The sequence below is a fragment of the Myodes glareolus genome, chromosome 21 (assembly GCF_982192425.1).
Source record: "Myodes glareolus chromosome 21, mMyoGla1.1, whole genome shotgun sequence".
Taxonomy (NCBI): domain Eukaryota; kingdom Metazoa; phylum Chordata; class Mammalia; order Rodentia; family Cricetidae; genus Myodes; species Myodes glareolus.
In genome coordinates this window covers 9,965,318-9,978,507 of record NC_142046.1, presented here as the reverse complement: position 1 = coordinate 9,978,507, position 13,190 = coordinate 9,965,318, and the positions used below count along the sequence as shown (strand labels likewise).

Here is a 13,190-nt window from a genome sequence, read left to right as displayed (position 1 = left end):
TGGTTGTAGATCTTTTGAATCTGTTGTTGAAGAAATCTAGACAAGAAGTTTATAAGGCAGGGTGTAACTGTTAGGATTAAGAAAAGCAGGAGAAAGGAGGTTACGAAGAACAGTGAGTCACTAGCCAGAGGTTTCACGCTGTTTCTCACATTTCTGGAGGTCCATCTGTAGTTGCTAGATCTTATCCTTTACCATACCTGACTGGCTGGCACAGAAGCAACATTCCTCCCTGAGGAAGACACAAAGGCCACCTCTTTCTCCTCTTAGTGAATTCTCGATAATTTTTGTTAGCAGTTATGGTGGCCCAGTGAGTTTATCTGGTCCTGTAGGGTAAGGATGGTCTGAGCCACCCATTGGAGATCCTGGAGGAACTGAGAGGAAAACCAATGGTAAACAGCTAGGGAAGTAGTCAGTCCCGGGTTTGGGCACCAAAATGTAAGTGTCAGAGTTCTGATAGAAAGGTATCCTGGCATTCAGAAGCCAAGGAACACCCATTGCTCAGGAGGGAAAGGTGTCCTGGCTGTTGAAAGCCGGGCTATACTACAGCTGTGAAGGGAAAGGCATCCTGGCGCACTTGTGTGGCTTTCATAGTAAAAGAAACAAAGCAGGGAGCTCCATAGAGACACTTACCCAGTAGAAGGAGAGAAGCAGGTGGTTAGAGCAGGTGGAGGAGAAAATAGCTGGAGACGGGCAAGCATGCAAGCGTGCAAGCGTCTTAGTAAAGAGAACTGCACACCTAGTGGGCAGCCCAAGTGTAGAAGACTCTTTCCGAGAAGGTCAGAGGTAAGAAGCTTAAGTCCCCTGAGGCTATGGAGAGAGTAGTCATTGAGCCTGAGAAACATATTTGGAGGGATTTGATAAGGCTGATAAAACTGTGACCCTACCCTGACAACAGGGCAATAAGAAGATGCAGGTCCCTAAAACTCCCATCAGGACTAAATAGGTGGCCTGAGTGCCCAGAGAGAGACAGATCACCCTGATACTGTGATGTCTACTTGAGGCTCCCAGTGAGAGATGGCAGTGGTTAAGTCAAGGGAGCCTGGACCTCTCAGTCGTCCATGGACAGATCTAGGAGGTCAACTTAAGGGTCACCTGGGCTTTATGTGCCCAGCTGCAAGGAACATGGACATAGTCAACACCCAATGCCCTTCTTGATGGCACCTTGTACATACGTGGTCTGGGTGGTTTTTGAAGGATCAGGCAGGCCCATGTTCAGTGACCCTTCTGACTTCATTTGGAACAGGAACTCAGAGGTTGCCTGGCTTTGGGAGGTTAGGGAGCCTGGGCAGTTGCTATGGGCAGTCAAAAGGCCTCTACCAGCACCAGGTACTTTTTAAGGATTTTTCAGCTCTCCCATGGCACACCTTAAAGCCTGTGCAGTCAGGGGTCCTTTCTCTAAGTTTGTCCCTACTATCAGGGAAACTCTAGGAGAAGGAGGTCATAAAGAGTTGTTTTCCATGTGGGGGTCTCAGGGTCCAGACTGGCATATTGTAAGAGGGTCTTTGTGAAGCGGTCCAGGAATTAAGGTGGGTTATCATGCTTGTCCTGGATAACCTCTTGGATTTTTTTCATAACTTACTTCTTTAAGGGTGGTCAGCCAGGATGCAAGTTACAAACCAATCCCAAACATGGATGCCCCCTGGGGTATAGTAATTTCATTCAGGGTCCTGGTCAGGGACTACCTCAGCCTTGACTGGGTAGGCAGCCTGTGACTGAGAAGGAAGAAAGGGAACCAGAGACGCTGGAGAGTAAGTAAGAGAAGGAACTGTGGGTTGAGGCTTGCTAGTGCAACTGAAATAGTGGAAGAATCACCTACTTGGGGCCTCACAGTTGGGAGTTGTTTTTCCTTAGATGGTTTCTGTCATATGGTCACATTCCAAGATGGCAGTGAGGTCACCTGGCAAAGTCCATCCTTTCCAACCCTAGCAAAGGTGACTGTCAGTCACATGGCTACCTCCATCCCAGGGAAGGGAGAGCAGCTAAGGTAGCAGTGAGCCACATGTTTCCTTTAAAATTACCTATATAGAGATTTTTAGCTATCAACCCTGGTGTTAGGAGCTTTAAATTAACTCTTCAGTTATAGATTTTACAGGGTTTTAATCATACATAATATGCTTACAATTCTTGAAGTAGAGGAAGTCTACACTGTAGCTTTACAAATCTTGAGGTAAGATTTATACCTTAGCAAAGATTTTAGAGAGTTAAACCAAAGCCAAAAGAGTAAGGGGTGAGTAGCAGTAGTTCCCGTTGGGAAGAGTCTACCCCTTTATTTTGCTTTGCTCCCCTTTCTCTGTCACACAGCAGATGGCTCACCTAATATAGGACAGAGATTCTAGAAGAAACTTAAAAAAGCATGCTTGGGTCTAGAGAAGGGGGGGGGGGGCGCCATACTCTAACTCTGGAGCCAGATTTTAATTCAAGTGGGACAGCATAAAACAACAATCGAATGTCACTCATACCTAAAAGACACCCTAGTCCCTGTAAAACTGCATCGAGTAAGCTGAGAAGAGAGGCTTAGAGTTCTGCTAAAGACAGAGGATGCCGCAGCAGGGGCTGAGAGAAGAGTCAGCGAAGAGGAAGCCCAGTGTGTGCGAGCTGAACCGGCCTATGGCTCCTTGGGGCCACAGAGATGCCGATGGTGCCTGCTGCACTATTTGTAAAGGTCCCAAATAATATTAGGATCTAAGGTGTCACTAGGTGGTCCTTTGGGTTGATTATCTAAGGGGTATTGAAACCAAATTTGATTGCAAAAGTGAATAAATTCAGGTCGAGTGTCAGTTGGAAAGGCTGTAGGTTTTCTAAGAGGCATCCCAAGAAGGGGAGATGAGAGGGTATAGAAGACATGTTCCCATGGGCAAAAGAAAGAGAAATGTCACTGCACCCTGCAGTAGTAGGCATCCCCAGGACTCAGGGAGGACCGAACGAAGACCAAGTCATTCAGTGGGTCATCACCACACTCAACAGGGGTCAGGGTTTAGCCTGTCTAAGCCAGAGGAAACTTGGCTCCTGGTACCAGGGATTTCCTAGAGGTGAGACAGCGAGAAAAAAAAAAACCCAAAGCTCTAGAAGGAGGGTCTTATCCACAGGAAAGGGTTGGGGAATGGGGGTCACAAAAACCATGGGGGCCTAGAGGAGCTCTGGGATTATAGGCAGCTCCAGGGGGAAGGTCGGAGAAGAGGGCAGGAAGGGTTGCAATAGCCTGGTTGGGCTTAAGGAAACTTCAGGGTTGCCGCTCCAAGGCTGGTAGGATGGGGTCAGGTGAAGAGGGCCAGTCTTAGCCTTAAAGACCACTGGTAGGGGTATCTAGGCCTGCAAGAGTACCACAAAGGTTCTGGACACTCAATGGCCATTTCCTCAGACTCAGAGAACTGTTTACACTGACCAAAGGGGAAACTTACCTAATTGTTGCTGGTGGATGGGGTGCTGAGCAACTGGTAAGCCAGAAGGTGAGTCTTTTGTTGTGGGTGGACCAGAGATGAGGGATGGGGTCGCAGTGAGTTTTAGACCATGAGGGGAAAGGCACTAGGAAAGCCAATCTGAGTCACAGCACCAAATTTAAGCATTGCAGCTTGGATGGAACAGAATCCTGGCAGCTGGGAGCCAAGGAATACCACAAAGTCATACCACACAACAAATCTCACACAAGAGATTTATTGGGAGAGAAAAAAAACAGGAGAGTGGCTGCTTCTGTTTGGGCAAAAACATGGCAGCAAACTGAACAGGATACAGGCCTTATATAGAGTTTCTTTGGAAGGGGATAAGACTTTTCAGGGTGGAGCTTTCCAGGGTGGAGACTGGTAGGATTTCATCCAGAGACTGGGCTTTTTATTCTGTAGGGTGGGGGCAGGGTCCAGCAGTTAGAATTGTTAGAGTATTCTGAGGGTGGAACCTGGCAGTTGGAGGTCCTGGGGGAGGGGCTCAGTCACTGACTGGCTCAAGGAGCTTACAAGGCCAGCCTGGGCTACATGAAACCTTGTCTCAAAAGAGGGAGCCAGGGCATGAGCCAGGGTGTGAGCTGTATGCTTCCACTTAAAAGTCTATGCAAGCAAATTAACCGGTTTTTGAAGTAGGGGTGGGACTCCCTAGGGGTGGCAAGTTCTGGTCTGGGTAGTGGTTACACAGACCTGTCCACTTGATGCGGACACACAAGTGGGCCTCCTTAATGGACTTTTTCCATGTGTATGTTCAGGATGGAAAATTCCAGAAAGCTCCCTAGTGGAAGCTGTGTGCATTCTTTTGGCACTCTCTCTGCCTTGTCCCTGAGGGGCTCTAGAATCATGGGTAGGCCCTTCCACTTCCTTCTCCTAGATTCCTCATGCAGAGTGAACCCCTTAAGAGGATGCAGCTACGGTCCTGCTAAGGGACCAAGGCCATGGAGAGAGGGAGAGGCAGCAGAGCAGACGCAAAGGGCTGTGCTGAACTAAGCAGGTCCTCTTTAAATGTTTGCAGCACTGTGGATGGAATCAGGGCTTTCTGCGTGCTGGGCATGCCCCTCACCAACTGAGTCACACTCCAGCTCCTCGCGGAGTTCCCTGAGGATGCCAACGCCCCACACTCCACAGTGTGGTAAGCAGCCCCCTCCGTTACCTCGGTGAGCCCTCGCTACCGCCCTCCACATGGGCTGTAAGATGTTCTCCACCATTTTCACAGATGAAGGGAGAAGTTCTGAGGGTCAGGGTACCCAGTCGGGATAATTCCTCTCTGGGGCCTGCAGGGGATGCTCTCCAAGTCAGCTGGTGTGCTCAGGGTGGCAGACAGGTGCTCCTCAGAGGGACGGGGTAAGGACTCTTGCCATACCACCCTTAGTCTTTGGGTCTGTCCACACTGTCCATCCCAAGGGGCCAGCAGCTGCTGCCCCGAGCGGGGAGCCCTGGCTTTGTTCCAATTCACTTCTGGGCAGGAAACATGAAGATTGGTTCCCACCCCACTCACCTCTGTGGGAATGTGGGGATTAAGTGTTCTTGGCAGAAGCACAGCTAACACAAGGCTGACTGGCCGTCATTTGTAGAATCCCAAATCTGCTTGGGATGGTCACAGAAGACGAGTTCGCAGAGCAAGGGGATAAAGTGATTTGGTGGGTTTCTTGCCTTGTGTGACAGGGATGGTCATGTCTCAGGGGGACTCAGTCATGGCGCTGCCCCACGGGCCATGCTATCCTGGCAGAGTTCACACCTCCCTGCTTGCATCGCTGCGTCTCTGAAGGTCACAGCTGTGTCTCAGCGCCATGGAGATGGCGCTGCAGCACGCAGGGAATGCCACCCCAATGCGCGAGCTGACCGTCTGTCTTGGGAAGAGATTCCTAGGATGCTCCTCCCGTGGCTGTTAGAACTGTCGCTGACACAAACTAAAGTCACCCCAGAAGAAGAGACCTCCATTAAGAAACTGCCTCCACTAGCCTGGTCTCCTGAAGGCATGTCTTGATTGCTGATCAGTGTGGGAGGACCCCGCCCATTGTGGGCGGCACCACCACTGGCATGTGGGCCTGATTGGTTAAGACAGGTAGCTGAGCAAGCCAGGGACAGGAAGCCAGGGTGTCTACTTCAGGTCCTCCCTCCAGGTTCCTGCCAGACCTCCCTTCGTGATGGACTACAAGCTGTAAGATGAAACAAACCTTTCTCTCCCCAGACCGCTTTTGGTCATGGCTTTTGTCACAGCGACATCTCTGAAATGGCAGCGGTGGCGGCCTCAGAAAGAACTGTGGTCAAGAGCATTTGCTCCCATAAGTCTCTCTCCCAGAGAGGACACTAAGCCCTCTGGGAAAGTGAAATTATTGTCTTTTGTTCAGTTTTTGAAAATTACATTTATCTGTTAATTTTGGGGTGTACATTTGAGGGGTACACATGCCACAGCACATGTGATTAAAGGACAACTTTTGAGATTCTATCTATCTACTGTGTGAGAGCCAGGGACCAAACTGGTCATTGGGCTTGACACCCACTGAGACACTTCACTGGCCCCCACTGCCGAGTCTTCCCAAGCGATGTCATATATCTTATGCTGCCTGTCCTGCCTAGCTTCAAGACAGATCTCCCCCTGTTACCTAGGGTGAATCTAATCCTTCGCACTATAAATGAGGAAGAGGCCAGTCCTGCTGACACGGTAGAGGCTGTGAATGCTGGGCTCCACAGGGAAGGGCCAGCAGATCCATCAGAACCTGTGGGTAGTGTGCCTTCAGCTCTTCCAGATGGAAAGGGGGCAGCTTTTCTCCCTGAACACCTGGGACGCAGCCCTGGGGGACCCTGGCACCTGGAACAGCACCTGTGCTCCTGGTGAGGCTCTGGCTTTGGAACCGTTGATCCCCTCAGGAGCCCACAGGAGCAGAGACCATGCTCTGGCTGGGCAAGGAGAGCAGCAGGCACGCTTTCCTGTGCTCTGTTTATCTAGTCAGAGGCACCGGGACAGCCGAAGATTTCCAGACCGGCTTGTCTGTTTCTCTTCCATGTCTCCCAGGGCCAGTCCCTATACCTCAACCTTGCCATCTGAGTGCTGGGCACTCAGCAGCACGGGCTTCTCGGTGACCTAAAGGGAAGAAGCCACGTTCATCTTCCCTGCTTTAAGTCTCAGGTTTTAGTGCCAGCGGTCACCTGTTACTCCTCCCGGGTCTCTGCTAACCTCTCTCCCCATCCCTGCTTTAGTGCCAGTGGTCACCTGTTACTCCTCCCGGGTCTCTGCTAACCTCTCTCCCCATCCCTGCTTTAGTGCCAGTGGTCACCTGTTACTCCTCCCGGGTCTCTGCTAACCTCTCTCCCCATCCCTGCTTTAGTGCCAGTGGTCACCTGTTACTCCTCCCGGGTCTCTGCTAACCCTCTCTCCCCATCCCTGCTTTCAGTCTTCTAGGGAAAGGGACCTTGTCAGCCAGCTGCATACCTGTTTCAATTCTGAACTGTCTGATTTATAAAACATACATCTCAGTGTGAGATCAAGCGCATCCTCACAAGATGCTTTAAAAAAAAGAAAAAGTCAGTCAGGTATGGAGGTTGTGGAGGCACACGCCTTTAAACCCAGAACTCAGGAGGCAGAGGGAGGTGGATCTCTGAGTTCAAAGCCACCTTGGTCTACCTAGAAAGTTCCAGGCCAACCAGGGTAACAGGGTGAGAATTTGTCTCAAGTCCTTTATGCATGAGTGTTTTACCGTATGTTCTATACATGTGTTCACTGCCTGCAAAGTCCAGAAGAGGCCACCAAATGCCCTGGAACTGAAGTTACAGACGGTTGTGAACTGCCATGTGGGAGCTGGGAATCAAGTGCAGGTCTCTGCAGGAGCAGCAAGTGCTTTTAACCTCTGAGCATATCTCCAGCCCCAAGATAATCCGAATAATGGTCTGACTTCATCCTCACTGCAGTCCGGGGGCAACCTTCCTATTCCCCAGGCCGGGAAACTGCAGCTCAGGCTTGAGTAACATTGGCTAGACCCCAGAGCCAAGAACCCCTCATGTGAGTGCCACCCTCCCACAGAATATAGCAGATCCTTCTGGACGCCCGTCAGCGATGCCTGCAACACTGCTTAGTCCACTTGACACAAGCTAGAGTTATCGTCTCCATAAGACCCAGCTGTAGGGCATTTTCCTATTTAATGATTCATGGGGTAGGGCCCAGCCCATTGTGGGTGGGGCTATGCTTGAACTGGTCATTCTGTGCTGTGGGATTATTTTTCTGTATGCTGTGAATATGAATTCCTCTCATTGGTTAATAATAATAGTTGTTTGACCAATAGTTAGGCAGGATAAGTTTAGGTGGCAAAATCAAACTGAGAATTCATAATGGAAAGGTGGAGTTGAGAGATACCAGCCATTCGCCAGAGGAACAAGATGTATTAAAAACACAGGGAAAGCCATGAGACACGTGGCAAGACACAGATTAATAGAAATGGGTTAATTTAAATGTAAGAGTTAGTTAGTAATAAGCCTAAACTATAGGCCAAACATTCTGTAACTAATATTAAGCCTCTGAGTGATTCTTTAGAAACAGTTGTGGGATGGGTGTTTCACTGTCCAGGTTTCAGAGTTGTAAAGAAGGCAGCTCAAGACAAGTGTCTCATATACCTGTAATTCTGTTGTCATTATGTCTCTTGCTGACCAAACCTTTCCTAGTGCCTGGAATGCAGCCCTCGCTATTCCTATCTGCCTCCTCAGACCAGTGGTTGAATGTGTTTGAGATGACATGTCTCAGGAGGATTCTAGGTGTCACATGAACACATAGGCTACACAATGATGACATTAATAAACTCTCCATCTACAGAAGGAAGTAAACTATAGGATATGGTAATGGCGCTTGAGATACTTTGGCCATGTTATGAGAATGAATGGTGGCAGATACCTGAAGATAGTGCTGCTTGGAGGACTGCACAGCATAAGGGTGAAGAGGAAGGCCCAGAAAACTCTGGATAGACAGCATAAGGAAGACTGTGGGACCTTGGGTGTGACAGTAATGCAAGCATCTAGGACTGCCCAGGATAGGAACAACTGGAGAACTGCCATACACAGGTTGCCCATGCATGCTTAAGCTCACAGTCTACTCTCTCACTGTGAGGACTCTCACAGTCTACGGCCCACAGTCTGTGGCTACAATGACTCTCGCTGTCTACAGCTATGGCTCACAGTCTACGGCTATCACAGTCTATGACTCAGTTCACAGTAGGGAAGGCAACCAGCAGAATGAGGCAGCTGGTCACAACTGCTGTCAGGAAGCAGAGATGAATGCCAATGCTCAGTTGGCTTCCTTCTTTTCGAGAGAGAGAGAGAGAGAGAGAGAGAGAGAGAGAGAGAGAGAGAAAGGTTTAATTTTATTGTTTCTAATTATGTGTATGTGAGTGAAGATATCCTCAGAGGGCAGAGGTGGCGGGTCCCCATGGAGTTGAAGTTACGGGTTGCCCAACGTGGGTACTGACTGAACGCAGGCCTCTGTAAGAGCAGTATGAGCTCCTAACCACTGACCCATCTCTCCAGCCCCTACTTTCCCCTTTTTGTTCAGTCCAAGACCCCAGCACACAAAATGGTGCTGCCCACAGTTAGGGTAGCTCTTCCTTGCCCACTAGAACCTTTCTGGAAACATCTTCCTCCTACACATAATCACAGGCATGTTTCCATGGTGATTTTAAATTCTATCAAGCTGACAGTCACAAATAACCATCACTAGACAAGAGTGAGGGCACACACCTTTAATCCCAGCATTTGAGAGGAACAGGCCAGCAGATCACTGAGTTTGAGGCCATCCTGCACACTCTTGACTCAAAGGGGAGAAGGGGAGCATCACAAAGCACCCTCCCCCCTTTGCTCCCCACGGCTGAAGATTGGTGCTTCTCACCAGCTTCCACCCCACAGACTCCCAACCAGCCAACTACACAGGCTGTTCTTGCCTCTCTAGTAACTTCTGTAACTTCTCTAATTTGATGCTTCAAAAAGGGAGACAAAAAACCTCAAAGGAAGCTGTGCATGGCCCAAGAGTATTCAAATCTAAGAGTTTACTGGAAAATCCTGAGATTGTTCTGTATTGGATTTTCCCCTCCTGTTAGATTTTGCTCAATTTCTTATAATAAACTGACTCGAGCATAAAAACACATTCAGGAATTTATGTCTAATAGAAGAGGTTCTAGCAGGAAGTTAAAAAAAAACAACAACAAAATCTCACAAACAAACCAACCAACAAAGTAACTCTAATTCAGGCCATAGGGAAATGCTTTTCAGCCTGTCTTTGGAATGAGACACTCTTGTTCAAGCACCACAGAGTCCCTCATTTCCTTCCCTATGACCCTGAACATCAACCTCCCTGAGCCCCGTGTACTCATCTATAAATAGCGGTAACAGAGTGTGGTGAAATATTTATTTGCTTAGCACAAGTGAGGTCCTGAGGTAGACCCCTACACTACAGAAGCAGCATGAGGGGAGACAGAAAAGAAAGAGGAAGGGGTGTCTTAGCCAGGCTCTCTGGCTCATCCCTAATCACAACAGTTAAGTGATGTGGGATGTCCTTCTGTCTATGTGTTGCTTTTATTGGTTGATGAATAAAGCTGTTGCGACCAATGGCTTAGCAGAGTACAGGCAAGCAGGAAATCCGAACAGAGATATGGAGAGAGGATAGGCAGAGTCAGGAGAGTTCTCCGAAGGAGAATGCTGTCATAACCTCACTGGTAGGCCACAACCTCATGGTGATGCATAAATTAATAAAAATGGGTTAATTTAAGATGTAAGAGCTAGCTAGAAATATGCCTGAGTCATCAGCCAAACAATGCTGTAATTAATATAGTTTCTGTGTGATTATTCAGATCTGGGTGGCCAGGAAACGAATAAGCAGTCTCCATTTACAGCTAAGGAAAATGATGTATTGGGCCCAGAGATTCAAGGCCACCTGGACAATGAAGTAAGATCCAACATCCAATTTAAAAAAAAAATAAGTAGTCTTTGAATTATCAGGAAGATCAACAAATCCATCTGTGAAGTTCCTGGAACCTAGAATGTACTTAGGAAACAGCAGACTGTGTTACGGTCTCTCATGCCTAAGGAACAAACTGTCCCCAGCCCTCCACAGCCAGAAGACAGAACCTACATCTGCAGGAGAGTTTCAGGGGTTGACTGAATGAGCTTGGGCAAACTGGCTTCTAAAGACTTGGTTTCTCTGTCCTGTACCACGAGAGCAGCAAAGCCCTCTCTCAGACATCACAGAGAGATGGCACCCATGAATTGTGTGCCAGAGTGCCCGTGTTAACAAATCCCCAGGAAGCAACAGTTTCTCAGTTCATGGTGATGATTATTCCAGAACTCTCCTCATGGGCTCTGGCACCATTTGCTCTGTGTATCCAGAGTCCACCATGTACCCGTGGCCTGAACACAGCTAGCCCTGCCTTGGCATGGTCGGAGCAATTCCCAGAACACTTCTGAATCACCTTTCCCACACAGGCCTTGACCACAGGCTTGGAGGCAGGGCCACAGTACTCTAAGCAGGAAACACTATCGACTCTGGTGACTCGTCTCAAGTGACTTGGTGGGAATGGACGCTGGGTTCACACACCAAGAGTTCTTCCTCGCTGCCTCATATCCCATAAAACGTGTGCAAGCGGGGACAGTAAAATGGCCTAGTGGGTTAAGGCATTCGCTGCCGTACATGATGACCTGATTTTAAGCCCCAGGACCCACATGGTGGAAGAAGAAAGCCAAATCCCGCAGGTCCCTCACTTGCAAACTACACATACACACATACATGCCACACCCACGCCTAAATAATAAATATAAGGAAGTTAGTGATAGAGCGCTTGTCTAGCAAATGGTAATTTAAAAAAAATTCTGTAAGCTACTGGTCCAAATCATAGGAAGCCAGCTGTTCACACTTTCACTCAAATATTTGTTCGGCACCAGGATCAGCACCTGGCGGGTACCAGGTGTTATTGGCTCTACAGTGGCACAGCCTCTGTCCTGGGGATCTCAGTGCTCAATGGGAAGGTGAATCCTAAAGTCAACCACCTCCCTACTAAGATGAGTGTCCTGAGTCATAGACAAGCAAGGTTCTCTTACCAGCACCTGAGGTCAGTTTACTCTGCGCTCCATGGGTTTCTAGAGGGTTTGGGGGCCGCCTTTGAAGGCCTCTGCAGTGGATTCCTTCCCTCCCAAGCTTGCCCCCGGTCTTCTGAGCTACACTATTTTCTAGGTGAGGGAACTGGGGCAACAGGGAAGGGAAGTGATGTGCCCAGTGCAACTCAGCATGAGGTTAAGAAGTTTCGGTCCAGGCATCCAAACTTCCCCAGACAGTGAAGGAAGCCACAGAAATCAAGGAAGGGGCTGGGCACTGTCCTCAACCATCTTCCTAAACAAGCCCAACTGTGTCTGAAAACGCCCCAGAAATGGCCACGTCGCTCTGCTTCCTCGTGTCCTAGGAAAGAATGGTTCTGGGCTCTCTGCAAAAGTGAGCTTCCCTTTCAGTGAACCACGGACAAGGCAGAGGAGGTACTGTACTAAGAGAACAGGCAGTCCATGCAGGCAGAACGCAGCTTAGACAGGCACAAACGCTGAAGAGGCGCTCCATCCACCAACCACAGAACAAGTGAATCTACAGAACCATCTTGAAACTCAGCTCCGCCTCCTTGCTTCTGCCTTCCCCACAGGTCCCTTGAGGGATCTCAAGCTCTTATGGGTATCATTGCCCTCTTCGTGGTCACCTCCTTTTACCTCCAGCTTCAGGTTTCTGTTCCCCCAGAAAAACCAACAGACAGCCCTTGAATACCTTTGCTTTCTCTGCTGGGCAGTATTGGGGTTTTCTTCTCTGGTTGCGGTTTCCCAGCCTTCACAGTAGAAACCCCACAGGCTGCTGTGTGGGGGACCCAAGGCAGTAAGTACTTCATCTTGCTGAGCTGTGCTCAGCAAATCTGGCATGGAAGGGAACACCCAACTTGAGACAGTTTTTAGTGTTGTTTGACCAGGGATTTCCATCTCTCCGCCTTCACAGTGAGATTTCAGCCCCTTGGAGCTGGTTGGGTAAGGCCATGTGGCTAACCCGACCAATGAGATGCGAGTGGGCCCAAGAACTTACGCTCTCACAAGCCTTCCTTCCAGGGCTGTCTTTCTTGGTGCTACAGAGCAGATTCATGAAGGTAACTTTTCACCGGGCACCTCGAATGGTGCGGTCCCCAGCTGGCCCAGAATGACCTGCTGATTTAATCTGCTGATGAGGGAAGGACTGGGCACCAGTGCCCGAGAAGCTTATTTTATCAGCCCCATCTTCAGAGGAAAACAGGTCCAGAGCTCATTTGTCTACACTCAGGGTCGACACCAGAACCCATCAGAGCCTGGCCTCATGGAGGCTTCACCCCTACACGGTCTTCTTCCAGCTAAGAAGCAACTTCCCTCTCTTGGAACTTCCTCTGCCTTTGGCTGAACTTCTCTTCAGCATCTGTTATCAGTTACTGTTAACTGTTGTCTGTTATCAGTGACTATCATGCCTATCTGTCTAGTGACAGTCCTGCCTCTGTGTGTGTGTGTGTGTGTGTGTGTGTGTGTGTGTGTGTCCTGTTCAGGTTGTGAATGTCTTAGCAGTAGGATCTGGAGCACGTGTATAACAGTCACTGCAAATGGTCTTCACTGAAGACACAAATTTTGCCAGGCAGGGTCCTGAGCATATGGTTCTCACTTCCTTCCACTCTACTTATTTTCTGTGAAGTATGGAGATCACTCCATCTCACAGATGGGGTCCAGCTCAGTTCTACC

General features: G+C 49.1%; 1 protein-coding gene across 12 annotated transcripts in view; it reads right to left on the bottom strand.

Moving 5' to 3' along the window:
* Ggta1 (glycoprotein alpha-galactosyltransferase 1 (inactive)) overlaps positions 1-13,190 on the bottom strand; it is an 80,732-nt gene that overhangs the window by 36,514 nt on the left and 31,028 nt on the right. The window contains exon 1 of one of the 12 annotated variants that reach the window (XM_048432246.3): positions 11,505-11,602. The exons of 10 other annotated variants lie outside the window; for them this stretch is intronic. The gene's annotated coding sequence lies outside the window, so the exon portion shown is untranslated. Of the gene's footprint in view, positions 1-11,504; positions 11,603-13,190 lie in introns of those variants that run through there. One more of the 12 variants, XM_085681317.2, reaches the window with a different exon arrangement.